Source organism: Trachinotus anak, unplaced genomic scaffold (genome assembly GCF_046630095.1).
Source record: "Trachinotus anak isolate AG129_WGS33_773 ecotype Australia unplaced genomic scaffold, CSIRO_AGI_Tana_v1 ptg000009l, whole genome shotgun sequence".
Lineage (NCBI taxonomy): Eukaryota > Metazoa > Chordata > Actinopteri > Carangiformes > Carangidae > Trachinotus > Trachinotus anak.
This window is the reverse complement of record NW_027273860.1, coordinates 5,554,772-5,566,068: the sequence shown is the minus strand read 5'-3', so window position 1 is coordinate 5,566,068 and position 11,297 is coordinate 5,554,772.

Sequence of the window (11,297 nt, the reverse complement as noted above, 5' to 3'; positions counted from 1 at the left end):
TGCTAACCACAGTGAAGGCATTGAAATCAGTCCTTAAACCAATACTTTTTTAATTTAGCTATTTCACTGGGAGCAGCCTTTTTATCTTTGTACGAACACAAGTACAATGTGGCTCAAACAGCAGCAGTCACAGCTGCCGGGTCTTTGCAAGAGACTTTGTTTAAAGAGGTTCTTTAAACTGCAGAAATTTAACTGTAAATGTAATTCAACTTAATATCTTAACAGGGTGCCCAGTAGAGGGCACACCACTTTGGCTCAGTTGTTATCTCAGTGGCGTCAGTTCATTTTCAGCCCGAGCCCTTTGCTGCATGTCATCCCCTCTCTCTCTCCCCCAATTTTCCTGTCTCTCTTTCACTGTCCCTGCCCCCAACAAAGGCAAAAAAAGGTTATATTTTTAATTTATTTAACTTATTTTCCCAAGTGTAATGAACCTAACTCAGCCTGTTTTACATTTCCACAACTCATGAGAGAACTGAAACTTGAACATACCTTAAATGTTACAGAGTGTAGTAAAACCATTTTAGTTTGATTCATTTTTTAGCTCTTTGGGAACCAGAGCTCATATTATCCTCCATGAAGTGTCAACATTTGGATGCTTATGGATTAAGATAAGCTATTATCCTGTCCTAGCTAAATTCTGGAAATTTTATTTGTGTATTGAAAGGCATGGATTTTGCCTCACTGCATCTCCAATGGAGTAATAATTTGATTTTGTGCAAGCAAACCAGAAAAAGCTGAAAAATACAGGCTTTTTATTGTATGTCACAGAGGAGCTTTGGTTTGGATTTGAATTTGGGAAATCGGTATGAAGGAATTAGCAAGAAAGAGAAAAACTTTCAGCTGTACAGAAAGCTCCTGGCTTGTTTCTGGTGATGATCAAAAAACCTCCAAGTGTTTATACAGTAGCTTCCTTGGTGAAGGTTTGTGTTAAGTGACCTCAAATTCCCTCAGAGACACACACTTGAGGACATGATTGGAATATCAATAGTCCCTGAATGGACATCTTTTCTTTGCTGGGATAGAAAGAAGTGCCAAGGATCCCACTTTTAAATCCAGTTTGTTACTCCCTCATTCAGATGCATATGAACCCTACAAGTTTCTCTCTCAGCCTTGTGCTCTGGCCCACTTCTCTTTTGAGAGTCCAGTTCTCTGTCCCTCCGGCTCTGCAGCTCATTTTCTGTGAGTGTGTCCGGTGAATAGCAAAGAGCCTCCTCAGACTCCTCTGGCAGCAGACCACTTCTCCCTTTTGACAGTGACAAAACTGTGCAGAGGAGACGTGCTTTGCATGGTAACACTGAAGACCACAATGTATCTGAGTCTATTTATAGCAGTTATTCTTCATCTTCTGCATGTAGAGTGTTTACTTCAGAGATTTTGATGACTATACAGTGTATGAGAACATACAGTGTGTGTGTGTGTGTGTGTGTGTGTGTGTGTGTGTGTGTGTGTGTGTGTGTGTGTGTGTGTGTGTGTGTGTATGTGAGTGTGTGGTGATTTATCTCCTCTTTACATGCTGCAGCAGTTGTTACATACCTGTCTGGTATACAGTGTGGTGCAGTGTTTAAAATAACACCTACTAGTGGATTCACTGCAGTGGAGGAATATGGCAAATTTCCAGGTTTCTGTAAAACAAGGCTGCAGAGGGAACAAGTGCTGCATTCAGTGCGTTCATCTCCAGTTACACTTCAGAATTCAGGGATGCATCATTTCAAAAACTCAGATCCAGTAAAATTAATGTGGGGTCTTAAAGCAAAGAAACAAATGACAGTACTGGAGCTCAGACACCCACTGCAGTGTTTTGTGGCTCTGTCAGTCAGGTCTTTTTAATCCATTTGATCAGTGCTGAAATCGAGTTTAAATACAAAGTGGGATTACGTGAAATCTTACATAATGTAATCCCTGAAAGGAAAACAGATGAAATCAAAGCTGTGTCCTGGTGGACTCCATTGGAATTTCATCTAACCCACAGAGGGAGTCTCATGAAGGGTTGAACTGCCTAAAACATTTAAAAAACACACACACGCACGCATACCATGACCATTATTTACACAATTAACTGGCCATTATTGCACACACTGACCAGATGTGTAAAGCCTATACCTTCATGTATTTCCTCCGCATGCCCTGCTGACTCTTTTTCCTGAAGCAAACACAAGAGAATCCAAAAGAAAACAAACATCTCAGCTTCAACATTTGCCAGATCCTTCTTATCATTCTTCCTCAGTGCCTCTTGAGATGCCATATGGGCCCAGTGCAGTCCAAAGTTTCACTGTATCCTGAATTATCAGGCGTAATATCCCACACAGCGATTGTGTGTCATGGGTTGGGTTCTGAATGAATGATTTAAGTAATTAAGGGTCACAGATTTGTGCTTTGTCATCATTTGTGTCTGTAAAGTAAACCACTCACATTATGTAAAGTGTCCCCAATCCAGTCACTCCTAATGAATCATCTGGACTCAGTTTGTATATTTTTTGGACGCTGTCTGTCTGAGAAGCCTGTTGGGCACAGGAAGAGGACAGAAGAGGTCACAGTCTTTTGCTCTTGAAAGAGGGAGCCACACTGTTACTGTTCCCCGCTCACATGTTTTTCCATGCCACTCATCCATCATGATCTCTGCCTTCAGCTCAAATGTTGGGTGTTTTGGGTCTTGCAGGCCTCTGTACTGTATGTGTATGTACATGTGTGACCGCGAAACAACCTTTTCCACCAAAAACACAGGATGTGTTTTGCATTTCTACATTGTATAATTACATAATTATTGTAAGCTAGTAATTACTATTGAGTCTAAAATGTAGCAGGTGAGTAAATGAAATAAACTGTACATACATAAAGAAATATTTGCATTAAATGACTGAGAAATGTTCTGATTTTAAACAGTTTTGTAACCTGTTCAGTTTATGAAGTGCAATATACTGTAGTGCAAAGCGGCTTTTTCATCGTGTATGTTTGAATGCATGCACTGCATTTGGTTAAATGTTATGCTAATTGCCAGGAGGAAAAATGCAAATGGAAATTAATTAAAAATCTTAACTTTACCAACAGGTTTCAGGGTCAATCAGAGATATGTTTGCTGAAGCGAGGCTAAGCTAATTAGCTAAGCACTAACTAGAGTTGCTGGCTAACGCAAGCCATGTCTAAAAACCACTCTCCACCACAGTCTGTAAGACTGAATCTGTAGTATCCAAACTTAATGATATTTTCTTGAAGTTACGATCCTCAAACATGCAATAAGTGATTTTTCTGGCCAACTGGGGGAAGCAGACACAGTCTAGCTGTAAACACAGTGTTGACATATTATAAGTTGATATGTGAACATGTCAACAAACAATTGCTTACTTATATATCCAGCAGTTATAGAGCAGCTTTATCATTCATTTGGAGTTGTGTCTCCTGGCCAATGTGTATCCAGTATTCACTCCCTTTTAGCTGCTGTAACTGCCTGTCTGCCAAATGTTACAATATGTTCACCAGTTAGTTGCCAACAGTATTTGTGAAATAATTGGTGCTGAGCGGAGCTGTGTATTGCATCAGGAAATGATGCCGGTAAGTGCAGTCAACGCGAACCAAAACAATAAGCTGAAAGAAGCTAAAGAGCTGAGTAAAGCTAAAGGGAGCTGAAAAGACAAGCGATTATTCTTTCTGAGTTCATCACTTCTGACCCCTTTCGCAAATAGTAATTTGATCCACTGTTTATGTGAAAATACTGATTAGCTCTGGATCATTTAGTGACACCTGTGGCTACTGTTGGCAGCAGCAAGTGTGTTTTCATAATACAGGTCCCAGAGTTACAGTTGGAATGAGATGAACTGACAACTTGGGGCCGCAAATTAATGTCACATTATTAAAGATCAAAATAAATGAATTGGTAAACTAGTAAATTATCATCTTAACAAAGTTGTATGATACATGGTTAGATTCAGGATGCTATCATCAGCGAATAGAGAAAAAGATGGGCACAGCAATGCTTAGTTAGAAACATTTATAGAGATAGACTGAAGGTGGAGATGTGAACAGATCAAGGATGAACCTTGGTTTTACGCATTAGCATTACCAACAATTGCCTCAGGGCTTCCAGACCATGCAAAATCATCCAAACCAATAGATAATAATTTAGTTATTCAAATATGATGGTCAGCATTTATAGAATGCATGAATAGAGGCACACAGTGATGCATTTTATCAAGGATCTTCAGGGTCATTTATCAGAGAGCTTGCAGCTGTCATTGCACTGCAGCTCTGTCTAAACGCTGATCACTGAGGATACAAGTCATTGGTCACTCATAGAAAACCACCCGAGCACAGCTTAACTGATGAGTTAGCCTAAATCATTTTAGGGAGATGTGAAAATAAAATAACATCTGCTGAAGGGATGGTTTCCTTTACAACATTACATATGCTGTTCCCACCTTCTGCTGGTGAAATCATGAGAGCAGGTGGTCTGGGACCAATGGACACAACAAACAGCAAAGGTGTAAATCAGTCTCTCATGTAGTTTCTCTTACATTAAGACTTATGTAAGCATTGTAAATTCCACTGTGAAGTATGTGACTGCTAGAGAAAGCAGTTAACAAACCATCTTCAAATTCTGGGAAATAAAACAATATAAGCAGACAAACTGATAACCTGAACAAATAAAAGTGCAAATACCAGCTTTAGCAACATCAGATATGGTTTACATTTGACAAGCAGTTCTGAGGTGAGATCAGAAATGTGGAGTTTATTTTAGAGTTTTTACACTATTTTTAGACTGTTCCGCTCACATTTTGCTTGTCTTACTTCATTTGTAATTCCCCACTGACAGAGGATCCGTATATTGGCTAGGGAGCCAGAAGCTCTAAATTTGGTTCGTGCTTTCTTCGTAATTAAAATGACTATAAATAGATCTTTAAAAAAAACAAGGGCTATATCTGTCTTTTCTTCTGAAGAATGGAGAGAATGCAACAAGCCAAAATGATGGAGGGTGTAAGAGAGCTATCACAAACAGCTCAAAAATCGACTTTATTACCTGGATGTTCTCTTGGGTTCCCCTGCAGTTACTGAAGAGGGACTATTTTCATCCCAGTCCTGTTGTAGCAATGGATTACGAGATGGAGGAGAGCCTTCAGTGTTTTTTTAGATACAAAAATGAACCTGCTAATCTATTTATCCAGACGTTGATAATAATTAGCTTTTTATTACAAAGATTTCAAATAACAACACATTTTTAATTTCAAGCTTCTTATTGGGCTCCATTCATAGGTATTTCATCTTATGTCATGTACTAATTTCAAAATAAGACACAAGTGGGGGATATCACCATTGAGATGAATTTACACCCCTGTTCAACAATATATTTCACTTTTTTCAGTGCTTTATGTTTCTAAGGCTTCACATACTGGACATGACAGAGCAACCACTGTCTCAAATGATTCTGAATCCTACATTCATTCATATATTCATTGTTTTTAACCGACTTATAAATACTCCAGCTTACAGATCCTGGTAAGGTCAGCAGTGCAACTCAAGGTTCAGATTTACTGTGGCTGCTGCGGCAGACACCAGTTGCTCAAGTGCTGAGGGGTTGAGTGTGAGGGCTCACTGCTGATCTCTCAGCGCTCAGTACAGGATAAAGTTCACACTCAGTGAAAATGCACCTGATACGTTTGTAGGAAGAGGAAGCTGAGGCTGGATCCAAGCCAGATCAGTAGAGAGAGGGTTACACTTTAACAGAAACGAGACATTCTGGAAGCAATAAAAGTAAAGAATAATGATAAGGTCGACATCCATGCTGGTGAATGCGGGTGTAGGGTTGTGTAAAGTAATATATTAGGATCTAATGGCATAATGACATCATCAGAGAGCCGCTCCCATGTTCAGTATTTGGCAAAGGTGACATCTGGGTTGACAAGGAGTATAAATTTGTCATGAAGCGAGGACATGTACAGATAGTGCAGGATCAGTTACCATGCATACTTGTGAAAGGGTACACTGCAGAAAGATTGTAAAAACAATTACAGATCCCAGCAGAATTCATTTAAGGTACAGGACGCTATGATACCTATTGCCAGTTGGCACAAAATGACCCCATATGAGAAAAACCTGCCAAATAATAGAAAATAAAGATCATTTATTTGCTAAAGAGCTGAGATTTTTGGCAGCTTTTGGTGTTGTGGTACCCTGTGTGCCAACCTTTTGGCCTTTCAAATGTATCCAGTGTTCCCTGACCTACTTGCAGTTTCAGAAGCTCAATGATGGAGGGTAGTGACATGAGGAAGCAAAGCCGAAACAGGAAAGCAGTTGAAGAATTGTAAAAAAAAAAAAAAAAAAAAAAAGTGAGTTTATTATTTACAAAGCATCATGAGCTGCGTGAAAGACCTGTCAGAACTGTGGCAGCTCCTCCATCAAAGGTCTGTAAAAGTTGCGGTTGTCTAATCATCCTGCAACTGAACTGAACTGAACTGAATGTCAAGCAATTTTCTTAAAAACATTGCTAATGTCGAATTCCGTGCAATGGCAGCTCAGTGCATTGGTAGAGTCCTCTAAACCACTAGAATACCCCTGTGTTATCTCAGTTATGTGCTATAAAATGATACTCCCAGACTTTCACACTGAAATATGATACTGTGTCTCATGCTGTTCTAAATGCCATAAAGCAGCCATTAAAACAGACTACCCTTGTCCCCCAAAGGACAACACTTACACAGCTCTGAAATACAGTATTGACTCCTTGAGACAGCTCTATAAATAGCACTGCACGGCTGTTTCCTGGGGCTCAATGCAGGGCCCTAATGACTGTCTGTTCACCTTCAAAGGGCAACATAACCTAAATTCACCAGAGTGCCATCTTGCATCTATCTTGAATTCTCCCTTTGATGGACAGAGTTAAGCATAGTAATTGCTTTGGGTTGGTTTTGAAACACAGCCCTTGCCACTGATGCTGTTCTTTGTTTCCCAATTTTCTGGGACAAAGTGACATAAAGGTTCAGCTGTGGTGATGCATGGTGCTGTCAGATCAAAAGGTGGATATGAAGGGAAAGAACTGAAAAGTGGGATATCTGCAGAAAACTGAGGAATGTTTTTTATTGCATCTCTTGCGGCAGAAAGGCAAAGTGAGGTTATGAGAAAGATAAAGGTCCTGAAAACATATTTTCTCAATCAGCTTCCTACTACTAACCCTATGAGCAACAGGGTCCAACCGTTTTTACCGCAAGTGAAATTTCTGATTATTATTTATTTTTATTTATCTTTATTTAATTATTTATTTTGGAAAATTTTGTTTTAGTAGTACTCATTTTGGCCACAAGGGGCTGTGATTTTATTTTTTTATTTTTTTCTCACTTGCCTCTCAGGCTTTCCATTAGTTTTGATTATTTTACATAAGAGATTTCTTCATTTTTTATTTTGTCTTTGCTCAACTATGTTTTGAAGTGCGTGTGACTGAGTTACAAAAAAATCGTGTAGGCCTATTTTTGTTCACCAATCAGATTAAGCAACATTTGAATAATGGCAGTTTTGTTTATGTTGTCGTCACGCCAGCAGGCAAATATGATCCAATCATGTTCACACAGTCCTAATGTAGCAGATTAGCTGCTGTAGTTTTCTTTCTAAACTTTAACCTTGATGCCTTTAACCTTGGTGCATGTAGCAATGAATATTTAATTCAATAGAAAAAACTGATTTGACACCACATTGTTGAGGGCTTTTAATTTGTAATGTTTACATGTGCTTGGAAATTCATTTTTACTTACCAATCCACCACACTTAAAACCCTTATAACGCATTTCCCAGGTAGCCCCTGTTTAAAGAGTCACTTCACCTATTTAACAACAAAAAAACAACTAGAAAAAATAACCCCTGTGAAAACTGCTGGAAAGTGGATTAATCAGAGTAATTAGGACACAGTTCCAGGAAAGTGATGCTGTTGACTATTGTCTTGTAAATGTAATTTTCATTACATTTCCATTCACTTCCATTGTTCTGAGGAGGGGATGCAGATATCTCAGAGACAAAAAGGGAAAATAAAACCTCAAAATCACTACAGGTCAGTGAGCCAATGTGTAAAATGTGAGAAACTGCTGATTAATTTCAGGTTTGATGTGAGTTTTATCATCTCTCCTAGTGTGAGACTGAAAATTAACGAATGTACATTTTACTAACTGCTTATAGGGCTCAAACACAACCTATGCAATAATCCCCAAAACCAGATTTGAGCCAACAAGATGGGACAGGATGTGTTGTATAACATGTTTTTTTTCTCTCTTCATTAACATGTATGATTTACATACACGGGGGAGGAAACACTTTTCATTCCTCAAAGACTAATGACAACAACCTTTAAATGACCTCACAGCCTGATTTCTCCAGAGAAAAAGAAAACTCTGAGAAAAAGGCTTGAGCCCAATCATCAAGGGAGCTGGTGCGGCGGAGCTAAATGGTACAGTGTGTTTCTGTCAACAGCGCAGTGGTCAGATGAAGGGCTCTGTCATCTGGTGTATAACAACATCACTGTTAAAAAAAAAAAAAAAAAGGCTGTAATTATGCAGGTATAGATTTGTATCTCGGGGAAATGTTGCAGCAGTTCAAAAAGCCATTACAAGTCGGAGATTTGATCAGCAAAGAGGAACAGCCGGAGCAAATGAATGGCACTATTTATGCGTTATGCAACCACTCAAAGAGGTGAGGGAGGCTAAGAGGGTGAGAAACCAAATACAGAGACATTGCAGGGGGTGGACAAAAAAAAAAGGCAGACTAAACAGAATGCAAGTGATGGATGAGCCAGTGAGGGTTTGTCTGTACAGTAAAGGTGATGGCAGGAGATGAGGACACTTAGAGATGTTTATCGTGTCCCACAGCTTCAGATAATTTGAGGTTTTTGTAGATGAGAGCTCACTGTACAGGCCAGACTGCTGGTCGCCTGCGTGTGTGTGTGTGTCAGGGGAGGCACCAAGGGATGTGACCTTGGAAAGATATTGTTATAATGTAAACATTAGGGCTGCTTGTTCTGCCAGCGTTGCTACTGACCTGCTGCAGAGGGCAGGAAAATGAGGTTTTTCTTTTCTCAGACATAGTTATTCACAAAATCACTATGTTCAGAGTGTTTATCATGGAACTCCCAGTCTGAGTCTTGCAAAGTCATTGTTTTAGAAAATCTCCTTCCTCATGAAAAGGGCCTTCCTGAGGCTGCCATTGAAATGATCACTACATTTAATTGTTAAGATATTTAAAGGCGCCTGTCCACTCACATAGTTTCTGTGCAGAATGATGTATGTGCAGAGTTAAACACTAGAAAGCTGTTTTCACATTTATCTGCTGAAAGGAAAACTCTCTGTGGTGACATTAAATCTTAGTCTGAAATTGGTAGTGTACACGTGAGCAGGATTTTATGACATCAATCATGGTCAACTATATTTAAACTGTAACTTGAATTATCAGTGCGCACTCACTGATAGTGGACTTTTCAATGAAGACATCTGCATCTGTAAACAGTCTTAAGAATGAGGAAACAGCTGCTATTAAGACAGCGTTTGATGCAGTGAAATGTTAAATGTTAATGTTTTCCTTTTTTCGTTTGGTTTTGTGTATTTTTCTTGTAATTTTAGTGCATTTACATATATAGGTTTTTTATTATGCATATATGTCATTCAGTAGTATGAATATGTGCTTGTGCTGTTCCATGTGCAATATAATGATAATCATAAAATACATTAAACAATATCAAACACAAATTATTATTCAAAGTTTTGTATTTTATGTCTTAAAATATGTTTAAAGGTTTTTTTTTAGCTTTGTTCACCTATGTTTTGTTATTGTCTTGTCATTATTTATTAACTTAGGGCTCTCTGTAATTTTCATTTGAGGAGCAGTGTAAATAAAGTGTTTTATTATTTTTTATTGTTTTGTCTCTGTCTTTTTCTGTCTCTGTTTAAGCTGCACTGGCATTGATTTTGACGTGACAAATTGCTTGTGTATTAATCATATTTCACAGAGTAAGATTTACAGAATATGATGCGCTAGCATTAGAGTGAGTTAGTTAGTTTGGATTATGTTTATTTTTTGATTTTTTTTTTCCCCCTCTGTATAAAAATAAAAACCATCATCCTTTTGCTCACCATCTGCCAAAGTCAAGTTAATAGTCCCATTATAGCTAATGGATTGTTCTCATAGTTTATTTAGTGTATCCTCTTGCCTGTCCATTGTCTTTGGCTTCTGGGAAGCTGCTAATGCGGCGCCAGTAATAGCTTAGGTAAACTGTTATGTCTGATGTTTTTTTGCAACTAATGACAAAACAGTAGCCCATCAACAACAGCAAACATAAAGGACAAAAATGACATGAAAATAATGAATAAATAAGCACATGGATTGTTATTGTGGCACAAATATAAATAATAATAGAGTAAAAATAAAGGTCATACAATGTCCTAGAATTACTGATATTTATATCTCACTTGAATGATGTAACTCAGTTTGTGCTCAGGGTGGCTGTCACATATTATTTACACATTATTTTCTGTACACATGTTGTAATACAGTATATGGAAAGTGAAGCAACAGCTACTAACCACCACTTTCTGCTTAAACAAACATGAAAAAGGAAGTTAAAGAGACAGAGATGGGGCATGCAATCAAGATAAGTGCACACAAACTTGATTTAGACTCCCTCTGGCTGTTTTTCGAATCAGAGTGGATCCAGTTTACATGAACCACACCTCTATTTGTCTTTTTCAAAATGCAGATATACTGTATGCACACACACAGACACACACCCCACTCCCACACTCCTTCGCTGAGCGATCTGCCAGAGAAAAGGGAAGGAAATGTTTGCTTATGCACAATCAGCTGTTGTCTGCCACACTGTTTCCTGATCTAATGACCCCCTGTCCACAGTATAATCCCACAGTATGTTGTAATCATGTCTGTAAAGTATGAATGAACCATTCATAGTGCTTTGGTGAACTTTGCAGGGGCATGATGGGTGATTGGGTGTTTTATGTTTCCTGGAAATCATTTGCCAACAGAGTGAGATCTCTGCCAAGGACAAGATTTACCTAAATACCAACCTGTTAATCTTTCTATAGACACAACACAGTAACACGGGCTCCTCCAGCTTGTTCATGGGGGTATATGGTTATTGGCTGCCACCTGCTGGAGAAAGAAGTACAGTACAATGGAATGGCTTTCTGGTGTCTACTCTTTTTTTTATCTGTCAGTTTCTTTTTTTGCTTAGTATATTATTTAAGATAAGTTACACTTAAAATATAATGTTATTTATCAATATTAATTCATAAATTTGTTACAATATACTGGATAATTATACG